The following is a 15700-nucleotide window of genomic DNA, read 5'->3' on the forward strand; positions in this document are numbered from 1 at the left end:
ACATACATCTGAAGTTTGTTCACAGTGGCTGGAGGCCCTGGTGCTCTCTCTGTCTCTCTCCCCCTGGCTCGCTCTCTCTTTCTCAGTGTCTCTCTTTGCTTACAAATAATTTTTTTAAAAAAAAGACAATTAGCATTTTCTACTTAACTCTTTTTTAAATGTTTTTTGTTCATTTTTTATTTATGTATTTGAGAGCAACAGACACAGGGAGAAAGACAGATGGAGAGAGAGAGAATGGACACTCCAGGGCTTCCAGCCTCTGCAAACGAACTCCAGACGCGTGCGCCCCCTTGTGCATCTGGCTAACGTGGGTCATGGGGAACCGAGCCTCAAACCGGGGTCCTTAGGCTTCACAGGCAAGCTCTTAACTGCTAAGCCATCTCTCCAACCCTTAACTCTTTTTTTGTTGTTCATTTTTATTTATTTATTTGAGAGTGACAGAGAGGGAAAGGGGCAGATATAGAGAATGGGTGTGTCAGGGCCTCCAGCCACTGCAGATGAACTCCAGACACATGCATCACCTTGTGCATCTGGCTAACATGAGTTCTGGGGAATCGAGCCTCAAACCGGGGTCCTTAGGCTTCGCAGGCAAGCGCTTAACTGCTAAGCCATCTCTCCAGCCCTACTTATCTCTTTTTTAAAAAACAAACAACTGTTTTATTTTTTGAGTTCTTGCCTGCACATGCACACCTGATGCATGTGTCACTTGGTGCTTCTGGCTTTACACGGGTAGTGGGGAGTCAAACCTGAGCAGCCAGGCTTTGCAGGCAAGTGCCTTTGATCTCTGAGTCATCTCTCCAGCCTTTGACCTTTTTTTTTTTTTTTTTTTTTTTTTTTTTTTGCTTGTTTGTTTGAGCTGTTTTGTTTTTCTTTTTGGAGACAAGATCTCACTCTGTATACCAAACTGACCCAAACTCACAGCAATCCTCTTATCTTACCCTCTCGAGTGTTGGATTATAGGTACCAGTCACTATGCTCTGGGCTCAGCAGCTTGGGGTAAAGTAACAACTATACATGTAATTATGGAAGAAGCAATAATTTTGTGTTGACATACAAATACGGGGAAAATAAAGGAAGTAAAAAAAATTGTGGGGGGTAATCTGAAAAGAATCAGATGTTTAACCCAGCAGGGATCAATGCCGTGAAGGAACAGTTAGCCTACCACCAGCCAGCCAAAAGTACAGACGTCCGCAGCAAGTAACAGGAGCTCCAGGTTGGGCGAGGGCCCAGCTCCGCTACGAGACTAGCAGCCGCTCCCTTCATGCGAGCACGGTGTCTGGTGACTTCAGCTGTGGGCTAACGACCGCAGCACCTGCTGAGCATTTCGTGAATCTCCTTCCTAAAGGTTAATTCACAATGTCGTTCCCTAATTCTTCTCCCCGCACCCCCGCTCCACCCCCAGGTAAGGTCTCACTCTAGCTCAAGCCGGTCTGGAACTCACTCTGTAGTCCCAGGCTGCCCCGGAACTCACGGCAGTCCTGGTCCCTCTGCCTCCTGGGAGCCCAGCAGTGTAGTTCTTTTATAAAATAGTTAGTTAGTTAGTTAAGGGAGAGGAGAGAGAGAAAGCCAGGTCCTCCTGCCTCGGTAAATGAACTCCAGATGTGTGCACAGCTCTGTACGTCTAGCTTTATGCAGGTCCTAGGGAATCCAACCCAGGTCTCCAGGTTTTACAAGCAAGTGCCTGGAACTGCTGAGCCACCTCTCCAGCCCTTGTCCCATTACCCTATAGATCCAGGACCATCCTTTGTGATAGCCGGGTTCTCCCTGTTCATCTAGGTACTCACTTGCCTGATTGTTTTGTTTTGCTTTTTGACCTGGAATTTTCTGTGTAGTCTCAAGGTGGCCTTGAACTCACAGCAATCCTCCTACCTCAGCCTCCCGAGTATCTGGGATTAAAGGCGTGTGTCACCACGCCCCACTGCCTGATTGTATTTTGTCACCCTAAGAATGGGGACACTTGCCAGTGAGCGTGCAATCAGGAACTAACTGGCATTAAGGTCGCTTGTGCTCGTGCCAGAGAAGGAGAATGATGTGAAGAGACAGGGTTCTAATCATGTGTCACACACACAAACATATGCATATTTTATTTATTTATTTGCAATAAAGAGAGAGAAGGAGGGAGAGAGAGAACGAGTGCACCAGGGCCTCTTGCTGCTACAAACAAACTCCAGATGCATGCACCACTTTGTGCTTCTGGTCTTACCTGGGTCCTGGAGAATTGTACCTGGGCTGGCAGACTTCGCAAGTAAGCAAGCACCTTTAACCCCTGAGCCATTTCTTTGCACAAAACAAATTGAATTTTTTTATTTGAGCGATTAACTTCTCTGATATTAGTAATTTGAGCTCACATACGACGGGCCCTCATTATGGGACACTAGTCATGTGAGCTCACGTTGGGTGGGCCCTAATTATATGCTCAGGTGTTTTTGTTCGTTTTTGCGAGACAGTGTCTTACTATGCAGCCTTAGCTGGTCTGAACTTGCTGTGTAGATTAGGTTGACAAAAGCCACCTTGCCTGGCTATGCCACCCTTTCTAGCATATTCCCTCACTTAGTTCTTTCACTAATCCTTTGTAACAGGGTATCTGTTAAGGTATTTGACTATAAGTTACAGGGAAAAAGTAAATTCCAACCAATCAAAAGAAAAGGACACTGGGGCTGGAGAGATGGCTTAGCGGTTAAGCGCTTGCCTGTGAAGCCTAAGGACCCCGGTTCGAGGCTCGGTTCCCCAGGTCCCACATTAACCAGATGCACAAGGGGGCGCATGCGTCTGGAGTTTGTTGCAGTTCTGGAGTGCCCATTCTCCCTCTCTCTCTCTCTCTCTCTCTCTCTCTCTCTCTCTCTGTCGCTCTCAAATAAATAAAAATAAAAAAATTTTAAAAGAGAAAAAGGAAAGGACATTTATTTTTATTCACTCAATTTCTACTTCGGCGAATTCCTGTCTTTAAGATGCCTGTGAGCAGTAAAATGACTTCCTCTTCTATATGTAGCAAAGGAGAAGAAATACCTCTACAACAAGGGGAAAAGATGCTCTGTCCTTAAAACTTCACTCAGTCTGACTTTGGTCCTTTGGTCAGTTGCTGAAGCGGTAGCAGTGGGGGAGGGGAAGAAATACTATTGTATCATTAAGGCTTATCTTCCTGGACCCAGAGAATGAACATTATCTTCAGGGATTTGGAGGAATTAAAATCTCCTCCTGGACTTGGGACAGTTCCTCGAAGGGCACTGCCTGCTCCCTAAGGGAAGGGGACCCGCTGAACTGGAGGCTGAGTGCACACTGCAGTCACATAGGAGAGAGAGCTGAGGCAGAAGACGGGGCCGAAAGGGGACTCATACCTACTCCTAAGATCACAACTGAACCTAGCCACATCTCTAGCCTGTGGGTTGACTTATCTTCTGGGTGTTTCTTTAGAGTTCCTCAGTTACAAGAGGAACTCCTCCATAAGGAGAAAGCAGGCCAAGGGAAAGACCAAGAGAGGGAAACTTTGCCCCTCTGACCTGTGCCCGCCTGCCTGACTGTTGGGACCACAAAACCTCCTTGCTGAGGAAATAAGAAATTTCAAGATGGAGCCCATGCACAGCAACTTTTCTCAATGCACTTTCCTGATAGATATAGGGGTTTACGCCTGTGACCCCAGTATTCATTAGCTGAGACAGGAGAATCACCCACGAGTGAGGGGCCAACATGGGCTACGTAGTAAGTTCTAGGCCGTCCAAGGCTACGGAGTGGTAACCTGTCCCAACAAAACAACAACAAAAAAAATGAATTTTTGCTTCCACCCAGACCCACTGGATATAAGTAACACAACCTCAGAACTTCTGGAAGTCAGACCAAGCGACTGATAAAATAACGAGCTCTTTGGATGACCTATCCTATCTAACCAAAGGCCTAGCACACGGAGCGATCTATAACTTTTACTTGCCGCCATTGTTCCAAAGACAATGAGCATATTGACTTCTGTCTCCCGGAGTTCATAGCTAGGAATGTGATAACACAGAGCTGCAGCAGCTGAAGGTGCTGTGAAAGTTTATAAGGGTTTGAATTCATTTCCACCAAGGTGAAGCTCAGGTTGCTTTACAGACTAGATAAGACGGGGAAAGGGGAGAGACAGGAGCTGTGGCAGAACACGTGCCACAAATCCAAGCTTCCTTAAACGATATCAATACGAATTAATAAGTTACAGATCTCACAACACACAGAAGCCAAACCCCACCAGAAGACAGAAGATAAAGACTTTAATTCCGATACCATCAAGTGTCACTTAGATACTTTTTTTTTTTTTTTTTTTTTTTATTGAGGTAGGGTCTCACTCTAGCTCAGGCAGACCTGGAATTCACTATGGAGTCTCAGGGTGGCCTTGAACTCACGACAATCCTCCTACCTCTGCTTCCCGAGTGCTGGAATTAAAGGTGCATGCCACCACCCCCAGCAGGACTTTAATTCTGTCGCTGGGCCTCCCAGCTGGTCCTGGATATCTTATTTCTTCTTCGTTTTAAGCCCTAGTCTCAATATCCTACTTCATATAAAAAGGAAAGAGCTGGGTCCTAATCCCGGGTTACAAAATAGGAACAAAACAAAGATGACCCAGGACAAGTGTGGATACAGAGGTTCCACATGGGAGGGAGGACATCCCGATGAAGAAACACCAGATGAAATAGCCTGCCATTTGAAACTACAGGTTGAAGAATGATCTCCAGTACGTTAAGAAAACACATGCACATCATTAAAATTCGCAAACCTATCTTTGCTTATTTTTTTCTCTTGCTCAACATCTCTAAGTGCACCTGAACCCCAATTAATCATAGGGAAATATCTACAAGATGTAGCAACGGAAGTGTTACTTGTCTGTGGATCACGGAGTCCTTGGCAGTCACTTCCATACCAGACCAGTGAGTATTGTTTTTCTCCTCTGCACAGAATAAACAGAAGCAGAGAATCAGGGCCTTGTACATTTCAGTCTCTCAGTGAGGCCTGATGGTTGCCTGTCTTCTCATCCCTTCAACAACAAAGACCTCCTAAGACCTTGCCGTCAACAAGAACTTTTAGAAAGTTCTGGCTGGAAGACATGGTTGCCCCTCCGTATCCATGAGTTCTGCATCTAAATTCACCCAACCAAGGATGGAAAATAGTTCTCTTTTAGAGAAATGTATCTGTTGCTGACCATGTCCAAATATTTTGCCTTGATTTATTCTCCAAACAGGATAGCATAACATCTTATTTTCACAGTAGTAGAGGTAGTGGCATTTACAAGTACAGCACATGATGGAGAGCCTATGATAAGTATCTATTCCACACAAATGCTACATGATTTCTGCAAGAGTTCTCAGTATCCCTAGGTGTTGGTATTTGTTTGTTGGCCATGGTATTAAGCTCCCAAAGAAACATGGGGAAAAATGTATATATAGATGATATGCAAAGTGTGGTGGTTTGATTCAGGTGTTCTGAATGCTAGGTTTCCAGCTGATGGAGATTTGGGAATTAACATCTGCAGGAGGCAGTATATTGTTGGGGGCGGGCATTATGAGTGTTATAGCCAGTTTCCCCTTGCCAGTGTTTGGCACACTCTCCTGTTGCTATGGTCCACCTCATGTGGGTCAGCAGGTGATGTTCACCCTCTGCTCATGCCATTGTTTTCCCCTGCCATCATGGAGCTTCCCCTCAAGCCTGTAAGCCAAAATAAACCTTCCCCCCTCCCCCACTAGCTGCTCTTGGTTGGGTGATTTCTACCAGCAATGATAACCTGACCGCAACACAAGGATAAAAGGGAGTCAAGCTTCTGGACATGGTGTGAATGCTGATTATCCTGGTACTTAGGAGAAAGAGACAGGAAGATCAGTAGTTCAAGGTCATTTTCAGCTACACAGGGAATTTGAGGATACCCTGGGCTACTTGGCATTCTTTCTGTTGAGAGCAAACAGACAGATAAAAAAAAAAAAAAACAAAAAACAAAGATTTGAAACTGAGTGCCTTACATGACTGATTCTAAACTGAAGAGAGAAGAAAAGTAAAGTTTTAACAAAGAAAGAAAATAAATTAAATATAGTAAAAATGGGCCGGAGAGATGGTTTAACAGTTAAGGTGCTTGCCTGCAAAGCCCAGTACCCATGTAAGTCAGATGCATAAGGTGGCACATACATCTGGAGTTCATTTGCAGTGACCAGAGGCCGTGGTGTACCCATTCTCTCTCTCTCTATCTGCCCCTTTCTCTTTTTCTCTCTCAAATGAGTAAATAAATAAGATATTTTAAAAGCAAGCAAAATTCTTTAAGTAGTAATTCTTATCCCTCTCTTTAATTTTTCTTTTTTAAATCTGGAACTCACTCTGTAGCCCAGACTGGTCTTGAACTCACAGTGATCCTCCTACCTCAGCCTCCAAAGTGCTGGTATTAAAGGTGTATGCCACCACACCTGGATTTTCTTACGTCTTGAATAATTAAGTCATTCATTCGTTCACTCAACATTCATTGATTAGTTACCTTTAATGTGCACTCATCTCTATAGTAGAAATAGAAAAAAATGACCATAGCTGAAAATAACAATAATAGTAGCCGCTATCATAATTGATACTGACCACTGTTTGTTGTGTGAAACACCGAAATGTGGTGTGAGCTAGCTTACTGTTTTGGGGCTGCATTCACTGACTACAATACAACTAACTCCCCTGAAATTCTCTCCTTGAGGGCTCCCTGGCCCTGCCTCTTTGTGGTGATGCTTCCACTAATGGGAAGAGCCTTAAGATCACGATTCTGGGTAAAGCCAGCTGGAAGTGACAGCCTTGTGATTTTCTATTTTTACTGGAGGAACTTTAAGTGACTAGAATCTCTTCTAACATAACTTTTTAAAAAAATATATTTTTTTTATTATTTATTTATTTGAGAGAAAGATGGAGAGAGAGAGAGAGAAGGTGAGAGAGAGGCACACCAGGGCCTCCAGCCACTGCAAATGAACTCCAGATGCATGCGCCCCCTTGTCCATTTGGCTCACGTGGGTCCTGGAGAATCGAACTGAGATCCTTTGGCTTTGCAGGCAAGCGCCTTAACCACTAAGCCATCTCTCCAGCCCCACTAACGTGACTTAAAAAAAAAAAAAAAAAGACAATTTCCATGCTAGAAAAGGTAAGTGAAATAAACTACATATCAGGGGCTGGGAAGATAGCTCAGCAGTTCAAGACACTTGCTTGCAAAGCCTGCCAGCCTGTGTTCAATTCCCCAACACCCACACACAGTCAGATGTAGTAAGTAGCACATGCATCTGGTGTTCATTTGTAGCAGTAGATAGAGTCTCTAGCATACCCTTCCCCCTATCCCCACACACACATGCAAGTAAATTCATAAAAAAATTAGATATATACTTAATAATAAGATAAAATACATAGCATCTTAATATTGTATAATGACGAATCAACAGTTTCTTGTCTCCTGTTGGAGGCAGACATCGTGAACATCTCCAAGGTTAGCCTGCAGAGCACTTATCCACTCATGATCTTCAAGGTGATGCTGAGGCACTTGTCAAAGGTCGTCAGCATTTCTAAATGTCACTTTGCACCAATGGTGTTCTCACATGTTAGGAAATCTTGTGGGACAGAAAGTGGGAGGGAAGCGTTGAGGCAGAGTGGAGTGACGCAATCCTTCTCCATGTTGTGTGATTTCACAATTTGTTTTTCAGTGTGTTTGGTCACCCAGAAAGGAAGACTCTCGTATGTCAGCAAGCACATGAAGTGAAGCTTAAAGTACCGGGAACAAAATGGAGAGTCTAAAATGTATGTGCACATATCTTGTTCACGTTCTTCCATGGAATTTTGGCTGGAACTCATTCAGTCTCCTGAGAAATATTCATTTTTCTCTGACAGCTTGACTAGCTCACTTCATCTGAACACTTAAACATAAATGGTGCCTAAGAAGAAAACTTTTGGGCTTCTCCAAAGTCAAATGAGAGCAAATGGAGGGAAATGCCATCATTCTTATCATCAGTGCGCATAGGAACATTGCAACCCTCTGATTGTCAGGCAAAACATGCAGCAGAATTACAGAACTAAAATGTAAACTGATTAGATTGGAAAAATGTTAAAACAAGGCTACTGACCTTTCATAGTCTCAAGTACAAAGTTTAAACTCTATGCTCTTATGTTTTGAAAAGGGCAATATAATTATGAACAAGAAAACACAGATTCCTACCACTTAATTTTCCTCCAGCCTGGTCGCCTATGAGGATCTCTGCGAATGATCAGTCACTTCATTCACCATTTGCAAAAAGCTATGTTTCCCACACTATTCAGCATCTCTGATACAATATCAATATCTCACTGATTTTAGGTAGGTAAAAATGAAGTTCTGTATAGCATTAAGAGAACAAAAACAAGTGGACTGGAGAGACGGTTTAGCGGTCAAGGCACTTGCCTGCAAATCCAAAGTATCCAGGTTCCACTCTTGAGAACCCACTTAAGCCAGAGGCACCAGGTGGAACATGTGTCTGGAGTTAGTTGGCAATGGCTGGAGGCCTTGGCACACCCGTGTTCTCCCTCTCTGTCATAAATCATATAATATAATATAAAATGTAAAGAAGGAAGGGAGGAGGATACTTAATAGGTTGATATTGTATATATGTAATTACAGTGATTGTAATGGGGAGGTAATATGATGGAGAATGGAATTTCAAATGGGAAAGTGTGGGGGTGGGGAGGGAGGGAATTACCATGGGATATATTTTATAATCATGGAAAATGTTAATAAAAATTAAAAAAATAAAATAAAATAAAATGTAAAGAACAAGAATATAAAAACAATGTCAGGCATGGTGTGAACATCTTTAATCCCAGCGCTCACTCGCTCAAGAGGCAGAGGGAGGAAGATCACTATGAGTTTAAGGCAACCTGAAACTACAGAGTGAGTTCCAGGTCAGCTGGAGCTAAAGTGTCACCCTATCTCGAAACCAACAAACAAAGAACAGGACCAATAAAATATAATTGTCTAGAAAAGGCTTTGGAAGTACATTGTTTGGCATGGTGACACACAGCTAGGATCCCAACACTTATGAGGCTGAGGCAGGAGGATGCCTGTTAGTTTCAGGTCATCCTGCACTACACAGAGAGAGATCCCATCAAAAAGTGGAAAGAGGGGGTTGGGAAGATGGCTCAGGAGTCACAGGTGTTGCAAAGCCTGCCAACCCTAGTTCTGTTCTCAGACCATCCATGTAAGCCTGATGGAAAGAGGGGAGCCAGCAATTGGTGCACATTTGTAGCAGCAAGGGGCCTGGGCTCTGGCGAACACACACACACACACTCACACACACACTCACACACACACACATGCACACAGGTGCAGAAATAAGTAAGTCAAAATTTTTTAAAAGGTGGAAAAAAAACCCAATTTGATTTGTCCTTAGGAAATTAATCTGGTAAATTTTAGCTGCTGAGTTTTTATCTTGTTTTGTTGTTATTTGGGGGGGGGTGGCGGGGACAGGGTCTTACAAAGTACTCTGGCTGGCCTTGAGTGTGCCATCCGTCTCAGGCTCTCAGAGGCTGGCATAACAGGTGCCCACTGCTACTCTCTGCAGAGATCCGGTGGTTGTGGGGAGAGGATGGCATCCACATGAGCTTGTTTTTGCGCTTGTTTGTTGTAGCTGGGCTTTCACCTAGCAAGGATTCTGAGCTCTCCTCCATCTTCCTGACTTAGATAAGACTAAAGGCAGACGTAATTTAGTTATTTATGTATGTATATATTTGTCAACAGAGAAAGAGAGAGAGAGAGAGAGAGAGGAAGAATGGACAAGATAGAATGGGCAGATCTCTTGTCACTGTAAATGAGCTCCAGATACACGCGCCACTTGGTGCATCTGATTTTACATGGGTACTGAGGAATCAAACCCAGGCCATCAGGCATTTCGAGCAAGCACACTTAGCTGCTGAGCCATCTGTCTAGCCCCTATTAGCTTATTTTTGAGACTGTGTCTCACGGAACTCAGTCTAGTTTCAAACGCACAACACACTAGCTGTGGCCAAGGATGGCGAGGAACTTGTGACCCTCCCGCACATGCTGGGATTACAGGCATGTGACACCGTGCCTAGTTTATGAGATGGAACCCGGGACTTTGTACATGCCGGGCAAGCGCTGGCCCAATTGAGAAAAATCAGTCTGTCCTGTCCATCTAGATGTAATTTTTGGAGGGGGCAGGGTAGGGTCTCACTAGCCCAGGCTGACCTGGAATTTACTCCGTAGTGACAAGCTAGCCTCGAGTTCCGTGATCTTCCTTACTTCTGCCTCCTGAGTGTGGGACGAAAGGCGTGCACCGCCACACCTGGCTCTAGATGTAACTTTGCATGAGTGTGTATGAGTGTGCACATGCCACGGCTCATTGGTGGAGGTCAGAGGACAATGAAGGGCCTGTTCTCTTCTTCCACTGTCTTTGAGGCAGGGTTTCTTGCCAAGGAACCCCAGGCCCAGCTGCCCCTGGGCTTCAGATTCTCGGGGCGCTGCCTCTTGCTGTCCTCGACTCACTCCCTGGGATCACCAAGGCAGGGGTCACTTTGCGTGCAGCTTCACGTGGGCGCTGGGGCATTGGGCTCAGGTCGACAGGCTTTGCAAGTGAGCGCCTTACTTTACCGGTCCAGCCGCCTCTGCAACATCACTACCTACTTAAGGGAAAACGGAAAGCGACAAGAACAGGTTTATAAGGATTAGCACTTCCTTGCCAATTTCAGACGCAAGCCTCTGCGAGAAGCTCTAGTACCATGGGGCGTTCAGCTGGGCGCTCGGGCCCTGTCCTCAGGAAGACCCTGCCTGTACCACCAGCTGCTGGTGAATGGGCTCCACAGAGTGCTGGTTGACTTCAGGTCACAGTCAGCTCTTCCAGACAGGTTAGGAAGCCTCGTGGCAGTTTCAATCTCATGCACTTTATTCTGTGCGGAGAAAGACCACCACCACCCAGGAACCGTGGTGATGCGCAAGAGGACCACATGTCGGAAGCAACGAACGTGAAGGTTTAAACTTGTTAGAGCAGTGATGAGGCTAAAAATAAAATACCACCTCCTCTGAATCGCCTCCAGTCTCCAAGACAATTACTTAAAAATAAAGACTGTATCTCTCGCTTCTCTCTCTGGTTGGTCTCAAGGCATCTAATACATATTGCGACATCCACAGCTTATTACACGTACCAACTTAAGCAAAAGGAGAAGTCTGGCAGATGTGTCAGCAACTTCTGCCTCACTGGAGCTGCCCTCTTCCGTACCCTCTCAGTCCGCAGGGTGGTGGGCCCGCAAGCCAGGAGCTGCCTGGCAGCAGCACCCTTCTGGCCGTGGTACTGGATAGGTTGCATTTTTTGGCTTTTGCTCCTGAATCAAAAATTCCAAGTGTGAAAACCAGGACTGAAGCCTCTCCTCCAAGACTGGAGCCAAGAAACCCCCAGTTCAGCCAGAAGTTACTTTGAGGGTGGAGTGACCAGCATTCCAAGGGTGGCACATGTCGGCAGGAGGCGTGCCAGGGCTCTGTCCCAAGCGCAGGTCGGTCCTTCACTTCATCAGTGGACGGGATTCCTGCACTGCTGGGCGGAGACGTCGGGATTAAGTTGTGATTTACATGCTGCTGAGCCTTGGGTCCGCCTTGGAAGAAGGCAGGGCGTGGTGGTGCAGGCCTTTAATCTCAGCACTCACTAGGGAGGCAGAGGTAGGAGGATCACCATGAGTTCGAGGGCACCCTGAGACTATATAGTGAATTCCAGGCCAGCCTGGGCTAGAGGGAGACCCTACTTCAAAAACTCTAAGACTGAAAAATAAAGTTAGATGGAAGCCTGACTGAGGATCTCAGCCCTTCTTCAGAGTACCTGGACCCATCTCCTACACCCTTCTGGTTCATCTTTTTAAAAAATATATCTTTTATTTTTATTTATTTATTTAAGAAAGATAAGCCGGGCGTGGTGGTGCACAACTTTCATCCCAGCACTCGGGAGACAGAGGTAGGAGGGTTGCTATGAGTTCGAGGCCACCCTGAGACTCCATAGTGAATTCCAGGTCAGCCTGAGATAGAGTGAAACCCTACCTCAAACAAAAAAAAAAAAAAAAAGAGAGAGAGAGAGAGAAGCAGAGAAAAAGAGAAAGAGAGAGAAAATAACGCACCAGGGCCTCTAGCCACTGCAAACTAACTCCAGACACATGCGCCACCTTGTGCATCTGGCTAACGTGGGTCCTGGGGAATCGAACCTGGGTCTTTTGGCTTTGCAGGCAAGCGCCTTAATTTTTCCTTAATTGCAAAGAGTTCACATTTCTCTCTTGGGTTTCCTTTTTCCATACTAAGCAAAATGCTCCGTAGCAGAGGTCCGCACATCAGGCCGACAGAACAAGAAATGCCTCCGAACGCACCCGCCCTTCCCCGCCTCCCCCGCCCCACCCCCGTACTGCTGGCACGTGATGTTCTGTTGCAAGAGAAGAGCTTTTATAAAAACACTAAGCACCTTCGTGGTAACGAGGACAGTGAAAGTTGACAGGCAAGGGCTCTGCGGCTGAAGCTGCCGCCCCGGATTCCCAGAGACCGGGCTGTAAGTCAGCACGGAGCCGCTCATGCTTGAGTTCTGGGTCACCAAGCTGAGACCAGCCACTCCTCAGACCTGAGAATTCACTCTTAGAAAGATAACAGCCAAATTGCATTCCCCAACCAGGCTGCTTCCAGTTGACATAAGGAACTTAATTGTTACACTAATGAAGTTACCTGAAATAATATATGTCTACCAATCAGTTACTCTGTCCCCACTTTCTGTTAGAAGGGAAAGTAACTTTAAAATGACCAAGCTTTTTTTTTTTTAAAAAAAAAAAAAAACAGATTCTGGGGCTGGAGAGATGGCTTAGCGGTTAAGCACTTGCCTGTGAAGCCTAAGGACCCTGGTTCAAGGCTCGGTTCCCCAGGTCCCACGTTAGCCAGATGCACAAGGAGGCGCATGCGTCTGGAGTTCATTTGCAGTGGCTGGAAGCCCTGACGTGCCCATTCTTTCTCTCTCTCTCTCTCTCTCAAATAAACAAATAATGAACAACAACAACAAAAATGATCCTGGCCTCTGCTTTTCAGTGCCCCGCCAGATTCTAGGTGTGGCGGGATTGCAACACGGTGCCCAGTGCTGCTTTTGTGAGCCTGCTTTCTGGGTCCCTTGGCCCTCCTGTTTATAAAAATCAACCTTTGCTGCTTAGCCCAGCTGAACACTTGCTGTTTTTTGCACTGAAGTATTACCAGTTTCCATGCTAAAATGGAAAGCAAAGCCAGTTAAGATCATTGAACTAAATTGTTGCACTTCGGTCCTTTTGATACATGTAAGAGAAAAAAAATAAACAAAACGATTTCTCTCCACTTGTGGGCTCAAGGGAGAACTCTTCTGTGAGCAGACATCGGGCTTTCCTACAAAATCTAGTAATTCTCTAACACACAGCAACAAGGTGGCCTCTGAAATGTAACTGTGACACGGCTGAACACTGGAGATAGGGTCTAATCCAACAATCCACAAGACTCACTTCCAACACCCATCTCCAGCCCCAGGTTGTGACTTGTGTTTCTGACCCTCAGGCTAGACCTCAACGTGCCCACACCCATTTTGTGTGTGTGTGTGCTCAATAATTTGCTAGTATTGGCCATAGATCTCGGGGAAACATTTACCTATCTATTATAAAGTTACAGACAAGTGCCAGATGGACAGGTGGACAGGTCTGGATATGGGAGGGATGAAGGATGTCTAGCAGCATGGATTCTCTAAGTTAGAAGCTGGACCCCCTTTTCTGGAGGCTAGAGGGTGAGAAATGGAGTATGGTGTTCAGTTGGTTTCCCTGTGTCTGGTCCCATACAGAGGTTATCTATAGACTTTAACCTAAGTCACCTCATTAACATAAACCCAGCTATTGTCAAATAGGCATTTTGTTTATTTGTTTGTCAAGACACAAGGTCTTAATTAGCCCAGGCTGGCTATGATTTCCTTATGTTGCTAAAACTGACCTTGAGTAGGTGTGAGCTGCCACACCCAGTTTAACAGGCATGTTTTGAATGGCAAAATTCTAAGGGCTTAGGAACTCTCTAACTGGAACTGGGGACAAAGAGGAGATACATCTCATGCTAAACTACAGCACGCTGCAGTTGGGCGTGGGGAATCCGAATAAGAGAGGTGTACATAAACTGAAGACACACGCAGTATACTTGGCCAACTGTCCTCCCCCTCTCTTGCTGAGAGGGACTTACTGTGAATGCACTGATAAGCATTTTCTTGAACTCTCCTAAACACAGGCAAATATTGTGTGTAGAATTATGCTGTAAGCTATGTGAGCACAAGCTTTGTGGCAGGGACTCCCTCTAGCCCAGGCTGACTGTTACTCACTCTTTTAATTTTTTTTTTGTCTGTTTTTATTTATTTGAGAGCAACAGACAGAAAGAGAAAGAGGCAGAGAGAGAGAGAGAGAGAGAGAATGGGTATGCCAGGGCCTCCACCCACTTCAAACGAACTCCACACACGTACATCCCCTTGTGCATCTGGCTTACGTGGGTCCTGGGGAACTAAGCCTCGAACCAGGGCCCTTATGCTTCACAGGCAAGCACTGAACCACTAATCCATCTTTCCATTCCTGTAGCTCACTCTTTAACTCAAGCTCGCCTTTAGCTCATGGCAATCCTCTACCTCAGCCTCCTGAGTACATGGTTTTCTTTTACTTTGCTTTGCTTTTTGTTTTTTAACAAAATGAGATTCCAATGTTTTCTTCATCTGTCAAAATGTGGTTTTGGACAGCAGTTGGAGGAGGGCCAGCTATAATCTACCTTCTTCCCACCCAACGCTCGCCCCATGCTAGGGTCTTATGGGATCTAATGAAAGCCAAAAGGCCCTCCGTGTGACCTGCAGGACGCGGTCCATGTGGCAGGGCTGTAGTCACCGGGCAAGGACGGACTGACTGCTTTTTGTACGCAGATCACTCGGCGAACACCCTGGTGTCTGCACCTCCCAGCCTTTACCGACCTCACACTGGCCCGAGCTTAACCAACCAGCGGCAAACAAGCACATGGATTTGTGACACGGAGCTCAGTTGAAGAGTTCAGTAATCAAATGACAACGAAATTGGAATGAAACTTGCCAGTGCTAACATGTGGTAGTTCACGTGTACATTGCTATCAACATAAAAGGCAATTAGGGTGTGTGTGATAAATGGCAGCCCGATCAGTTGTTCACACACACAAAAAAAGAATGCCTTTCACACATCTTAATTGCTTTTCTGCTAATGAAAGTGTAACTGCAAATCATAAAAGTGTAGCACCCCCTGGCATGTGAATTCCATTTCAGTAGCAGATAAATATCCTGAATATTTGTGAAAAGCGACAGTAAGATCTTCATGAGGAAAGCTGAGGGTAGGACATTGTCCTTACAGAAGATAATAATGAAAACATCACAGTTCACACCAATACACACATCTCTATTCAGAAATTGGAACCACTATTTTGTGATAATATCTGACGTTTCCCTTTCCTTCATTTCTCTTGTATACCCATACGAACCATAGGGAACTGGATAATCCTGCCTCAGAAACATGGGGGTTGAGAGATACAGAGTAAAGATGGAAGTCAGAGCAGCTTTTCTGGAGCCCAAAGTAGAAAGGGAATCTTAAAAACCAATATTCACAAGAGAAGAAAGGGTTTTCAAGCTGTCAGAGAGAAAGAGCCCAAAGGACCCAGGCTTTCTGTCTGAAACTGTGTTGG

Source organism: Jaculus jaculus, chromosome 14, assembly GCF_020740685.1.
Source record: "Jaculus jaculus isolate mJacJac1 chromosome 14, mJacJac1.mat.Y.cur, whole genome shotgun sequence".
Taxonomy (NCBI): Eukaryota; Metazoa; Chordata; class Mammalia; order Rodentia; family Dipodidae; genus Jaculus; species Jaculus jaculus.